This window comes from Styela clava, chromosome 13 (genome assembly GCF_964204865.1).
Source record: "Styela clava chromosome 13, kaStyClav1.hap1.2, whole genome shotgun sequence".
NCBI classification, from domain to species: domain Eukaryota; kingdom Metazoa; phylum Chordata; class Ascidiacea; order Stolidobranchia; family Styelidae; genus Styela; species Styela clava.
This window is the reverse complement of record NC_135262.1, coordinates 412,699-419,655: the sequence shown is the minus strand read 5'-3', so window position 1 is coordinate 419,655 and position 6,957 is coordinate 412,699. Positions and strand designations below refer to the sequence as shown.

The 6,957-nt window shown below is 38.7% G+C and overlaps 1 long non-coding RNA gene across 1 annotated transcript; it reads right to left on the bottom strand.

The window, feature by feature from the left end:
- Positions 1-832: 832 nt before the first annotated feature.
- LOC144431423 (uncharacterized) lies at positions 833-6,297 on the bottom strand. Its single transcript, XR_013479991.1, has 3 exons — positions 5,928-6,297; positions 2,083-2,162; positions 833-1,462 (listed from the first exon to the last, which is right to left on the bottom strand). It is a non-coding gene; the product is annotated as an uncharacterized LOC144431423 (long non-coding RNA).
- Between the last annotated feature and the right edge of the window lie 660 nt (positions 6,298-6,957).

Sequence of the window (6,957 nt, the reverse complement as noted above, 5' to 3'; positions counted from 1 at the left end):
ATCTTTTTGGCCGAAGGGCCACATGTGATTCATTAATAATTGCGCAGGCCACTTGACATGGTAGTTATGACCTAGTTTTGCTACATTGACTACAGGTTAATAATAAGAAAAAATACCCTCACAACAAACTTCCACAATTATTAGAACAATAAAACTGTTGTTTTCCAACCATTGGTGGAGCGCCCGAAAGTTTAGCCAATAACAACCCAAGACGCTTGATCATTTTTATCACAGCTTTCGAAAAATCAATGCCGATAGTCGTACCTTTAACAGGGGCAATGGTTGCGGACTCTACGGTAATTTTATATCATCATTAACTACCCGCAAGAAGATAGCAAGTCGCCAACTGAGTAGTAAACTTGATGTCAGAGCTTCGTCAAGCGCCAAAGAATACAATAAAAAATTTCCCGCTTTTGCAATTGAAATTTCCGCAATAGAATTCCCGAGCTCTTCAACACGAGTTATGGTCTGTCTTGACAGGCTATTTTTGCAAACACCTCTTTTATTTTCGGACGTAAATCATTGGCAATCCGAACAATACAAATAAAAATCATATGAGTACTAAAAGACCAAGTGTGTAAGCGACTATGGCATCTTTATGTATCGATATCTCCTCTCAGTTGGTTTTAATTCCAAATGGCACTCATGGCTTGTTTGGAAAGGCTGACAGAGCGCATTTCAGGGAAATAAACAAATCGTTTGTACCACATCTTTGTATAGGCCTACTACACCACTCGAAAAAAGTTTTACTCAATTGTTTCATTCAATTCTGAAAATCAGCACGGGCCACTTGAAATGCTTCCACATATGGCTCGTGGGCCACGGGTTGGACGACCCTGGTCTACAAGACCAATTGAATCTAATATTTTTCTCCTAAAACCTCAACGTAACAACGAACACTTAAATTATAGAACCCACATCCTACTTCGAATGAAACAGACAAAATAAACACACTTCAGTTGAAAACCTATCCCTGGCAAGTTCTGGGCCACAGGCTTCCACATATTTAACATTTTATTATTTTGAAATTTGTTTTGCAAAAATAACTAATATTCATTTGTTCAAATGACTGCTAAAATGTATTGACATTTAACAAATGGAAAAAGATATAGAATCAATTCGGAAGAGGTGCTAAATTTTATCCTGGCCTTACAGCTTTGTGACAGGAATGTGTCAACGTAATGCACACAGACACATGTGCAATCATAGTTGTTGCTTTCATTGCTATTTGGAAGTTTTATTTATTTCTTCTGCGGAAGACTCGCCAAGTGACGAAAAATTGACATTACTACGTTACCTTCAAATGTTTCAGCATGCAAGAATTATTTGTTTGTTAAGCTTAAGTTAACGGGTTCCACATATTTGTTGGACACGAAGGCGTAGAATGATGCATTGTGGCAACCTTGACTCGACAACACTCTTACCATAATCATATCCATATCCAGTTGTTTGTCTTCATGACCTGAACAATATAAATAAAAATACAGGGTTAAAGATAGTATATTGATGAAGTGCGCTAGATATTGAAGCAAATTCGACCTAGGCAATGACTAAAACAGAATAATTTGTATTCGAATTTGTACAGATTTTTCTGAATTGTAAAATGATATTTTTGAATTACATGAAATCCAATGTATATTTATTTATTCGAATTTGGAGAAGTAAAACAGTAGAGTATTTTTAGTTTTCAGATATTTAATGAAGGCTCTTGATTATACTGCAAAACTTCGATTGTGATTGCATGTCTAACAACTTTGCTTTACTTTAAAATCATGTGACACTAGTTTTGCCTGCATGTAACAAGAAATGACCAATGAGAATGATTTTGAAAAGCTTGTCACATCTCGGTTACTTGAACAGATCTGTGACAATACCAATAAGAAATTTACCCTAACATTTGGTTGATAAAAGTATCCTCACATTATACGAATAATACAGATTATACACACAAACTAAAAATAACTTTCATTCAACAGCTGATACTAAAGAGGCTGATATTCCTTTTTTTACTGAAAACTGCAGACATAAAGTTAGGACAGTTTACATACAAATAGTATGGCATTCAAATAGTGACAAACTCACAAATTTGCTCTTCTAATATAGCTGATGAAATTGATCATCATCATGGCACTCCCTCAGACAGTTTACTTGACTTGAAACAGCTGTAGAAATAAATGAAAAATCAGAAAACAATATTACATTAAAGAAATAGTTATGATAGCCGGAATGCACTGGAACGGCGTTCCGGGTGTTGGACATTTTATTACGTTTGCGGTCCTGTTGTTAAAATAAAATTATGGTTCAAAAACTAGTTTCTGCGGGAAACTTAGTTATTAATTGATGTTTTGTTGCATCATAATTCTTTTTACATTACAACTGACAAATAATTAGTGCACAGCAGTAACGTGTAATGGATGTTTCGCCGACGTTTGATCCCTGTGTAAAATTCATCCAATACCTTTCTAATAATAACATTTGTATTGACTTAGTATGAATATTCTTTCAGTTTTAATTTCAGATAATTTTTCCATATTTCATTATGGTTCTTCGGCTCTATCTTACGACAGACAAAATTACTGGTAGCGTCGTGTTGTAAATATATATATATTACATTTTCAGGAATTTGGTGCGTTCCGGTTGTTACGATTTTTCCAGCTCATCACTGCATGAACCTTTGCATTCATCAGTGGCTGCGCGTGGTCATTTTGACAACCGGGGCAAGCTACTGCGGGCCAAGTCACCTCCATCTACGGGGACAGGATGAGCGCTGTAAGTTCTCCCATCATTTTATGAGTATAAAAACCATTCCATCGGTAACAACCAATCGGCAAAAGCGACAATTTTTAACGATAAGAAAGTGTCTTTAAAACCGGTTCAAGTCAAGGGATTAATAAATATAGACATAGTTTATTTTGAAACCTCTTTCAAAAGGAAAGGCAATATTTACCCAGATAAATACAATGACATATTAACAGAAACTTCGGGAAAGCAGACAAAACCTAAAATAAGGTTTAAAACGTTACTATGAAGAAAGGAAAGTTAATGCAAAGATAAGGACATGCGTCGCTCACTCATAGATATATATGCTGCTAGACTTCTACTGCTTGAACATATATGCAACACGCCGCGGTTTCTTGGAAGCAAAATGCTCAATAACTCGCTGATTAAAGTCATGCATTCCAGAAATAACGTCTTGGGGAATGGATAAAACAGCCAAGGAATTTAATCTATCTTGCTTCATTGTTTTTCTGAGATACGTTTTAATACGCTTCACCGTGCTGAATGTTCGCTCTGCGTCGGCGGAAGAAATAGGCGTCGTCAAAATGATGTCCAGAAATTTTGCAGACGCCGCAAAAGTAGTTACTAGAGTGTTATCTATGAGGAATCCATAGAGTGCGCAAGTTGATGTGATGTTCAAAAAAGTTTGATTGGTGTATAATGTATATACATCGCAATTCATTTTCCAATTTACCCACGTTTATCATGGGGTAAAATTTGGAGACAGTAGCCAACAAATGGATGGGAAATTGACGTGCAAATTTTGAAAAAATTTTGGGGTTTATCAAAGAGAACGCGGCAAGGTGTTCAGTGCGCAGACGATCGCCTATTTGATTCACCAGAATGTCACAGCATTCCTTTGCAGACAAAATCAAACGCTGCGTTGTTTGCCCGCGGCGTAAAGAAGCACTCCATGTGTCGTCGTATTTTATTGTTTCCCGGATACGAGATACAGCATCGCAGAAGTCTGAAATACACGACTGCATAGACGCTCCATCCATTAGCCTTGACTGCAATGCGCCGTATAATACATCCACGTGATAGAATATTGTGGAGAAAAAAGCGAGAAAAAATGAAAACTCACCATCTTCTAGCAGACGCTTTAGACCTGCCGCCTCCCTCACAGAGCGTTCGTCCCAAACCGGAGAGCTCTGAATGCCATTGAAACACTCAATGCGCTCAGACCTAATTTCGGACACGCCCTGCACCACGCGTGATTGGAAGTTCCAACGTGTTGGTGCACAAGCTGGGAGACGGCGGCTACATATCTGGCAAAAGAGGTCAGAGCGCTTCGGCGAAACGGAAAAAAATGAAGAAAACCCCGAAACATTTGCAAAAAATATACGGACGAGAGGGGTATCAAGGCACATATTTTTAATAACGAGGTTAAATTGGTGTGCATAACAATGTAAAAAATGCGCATGAGGAAAATCTTCTTTTATATAAACTTGAACACCATGTTTAGACCCACTCATGACTGCCGCGCCGTCATAAGTTTGAGCTATCAATTTTGACTTCGCGTTGTAAGGCTGTAACACTTCTTTCAGTACAGCCGATATCCCGCAAGCCGTGCGATCAACGAATGGCACAAAGCTGTGAAATCTCTCGGTAGGTTTACCATCTTTCACAAACCGAAAAATCACAGCCAGTTGGGAAACGCACGTGATGTCAGTTGTCTCGTCAGACTGAATCGAAAGGAACTGGCAATTCTCAATTTCCAGAACCAAATGTTGTAAATAAATTTTATACATTGAGTCGAGCAAATCATTTTGGATATCCTTAGATGTCCCTTTCGAAACAGTTGCGGCATCAAGATGATCTCTCATTACTGTATCTAGGGATGCGGTGTATTCCACCATATCCAAAAATACCCCTCTATTAGAAGAGCCAGCCCGTTCATCGTGCCCACGGAGGGACAGCTCTTGACAACCAATGAACTTCAAAACATCTATCAAGAACATGGCGGTTTTTCTCGACGTTTTGGTTGTGCCGACGAATAGAAACCGCGCGTCCTTCATCCAACTGTGCTGCAATATTAACATTTCCGAATGTTCGGTATTTTACTGCATTGTCCAGATGCTCCATAGAAGATTGATGATCCCTGGCACGCTCGGAAAGCTGTTTGAGATCTCTAAAACCAAAATTACACCAACGTGAGTCACGGGCGGTAGCAAAAAGTAGGCAATAAAAACAAAAAAGTGCATTTTTGTCATCGCTGTAACACAACCATTCGTGTTTTTTATACCAAGTTTCTGCGCAGAATGTACGCCGACGCTTTCCTCCGTCATGGGATTGTTCCAGTTCCAGTGAACAATTTTTTGGTTGATAAGGCCCAAGACGTTGTACCTCTAATTTTTGTTCCAGCGGCAGCTGCGAAAACGGGGTGCGAAGTAGTGCATCAACCTTATTCATTATGAGGTCTAAGGCTAAGAAATGCGAAGCCGGAAAGAAGTGAGGAGCTCAAAAGGAATGTGGAAAATCGAAAGCAAATCCACTAAAGGTCTCTAACTGATTCAAATAGCGAAACAAGCGACAAAAACGAAGGCGAGGAAACTATCAACTCTTCAAGCAACCAACGAACGAGAAGGAATGCGTGAATATGTCAACACGTTGTTGTAAGAAACGTCGGCATTGTGTCGTCATAATTTCGGGGCTAGCCCCGATGATTTAGTAAAAGAAACAGAAAACAAACGCGGCGAGTGGAAGATAAAAGAGAGAATACGATATACAATGAGCAACCGGGGCAAAATCGGCGTCGCCCCGTCGACGTTCGGCGAAGGCTTTGCGAGCGAAAAATGAACCATGTCGGGAGAATATGGCTAGTGTAGACAGTCTGTGCAACCGATATTGAGGTATTTTTCGAATATTTTTTATTATACCGAAAAAACAACCGGGGCATTGCCCCGGTTGGCCCTATTGACGCGCCGCCACTGGCATTCATGATAAGTTATTGGCAATTTATAGTTATCAATATACTCATTCTAGCATTTGGTGAAATTCATGGGCATGGTACTACAATATTCTAGTTTCATTTTATGTAGCACGAGTCAGAATCATTGATACCATAAATATCGTACATCTGTACATACAGCATACCAATAACATGCAATATGATTTTACATTGGTGTATATCAAAATATCCAGCCAACCTTCTGCTATCTATTCGCTTCTTGCCTATTTTTTTGATCCAACTTCAGGAACTTGTGCATTAGCCGATGACAAGAAACATACACCGGAACACAGTGCAGCAGTGAAAATCTCAGTTCTGCTTATACACAAAATATAACCAAAGGGAATCTTTTGTGCAGTGGTAGATCTAAATATCTGAAAATAAATCATTTTTGTTAAAACATTTTGAAGTTTTTTATTCTGTATTAGGAGTATCTGTTCGACGGTACCACTGCGCAACTGCTTACCAACGAAACTATACTAAAGTACTGGGCCCTATGTCTGTTTATGACAAGAACCCAACAATACACGATACCCCAATACTGTTACCGGTACAACTGTAGTCTACAATCTAAGCCAAAATAAATATTCACAAAACCTGCTAAGAAAATTAAAAAAACGCAAATACATGTACAGAAATATATCAATATGCCAGGTACGTATTTACCTCACTGGATTTAAAATAATTTTGTTCGGGCGTAGTAGGTACAGTACGGCGCAAATGATACATATCGCAGCCTCGTTGTACAGGTATACAATTATTTATTCGTCGTGACGCTTGCACAGAGTAGAGATGTATCGGCCATTTTTTCGGTATCGGTTAGATTAAGGCCGATATATTTACCTCTTCGATATGGCCCAGAATGTTTTAAAAGCTAAGTTGGAATACTACTTTTTAATTTATTTTTTGTCTGGAGAGATCGTGAACTATGAGCCATACATCTCCCCATCCCCGCGAGAAAATAGGATTCACATGTTTTTAGCTATTTATCAGCCAAACTAGCTCAACTAATTTGGCTATTTTCGCTGTCAAATTTTTAATATTACATAGTAATTATGAATAAATATATCAACACAGCACATAACAAAAGGCAACTAGGCGCTCAGTTTCGAATCATACAGTGGAATTGGTGTCCTAACGGCACATGGACTTTTGGCACGGGTATAAATTCTGACTGTTAGTCGCCAAGTACGAGTGTCATTCAGTCCGTCGACATCGATAAACTAATT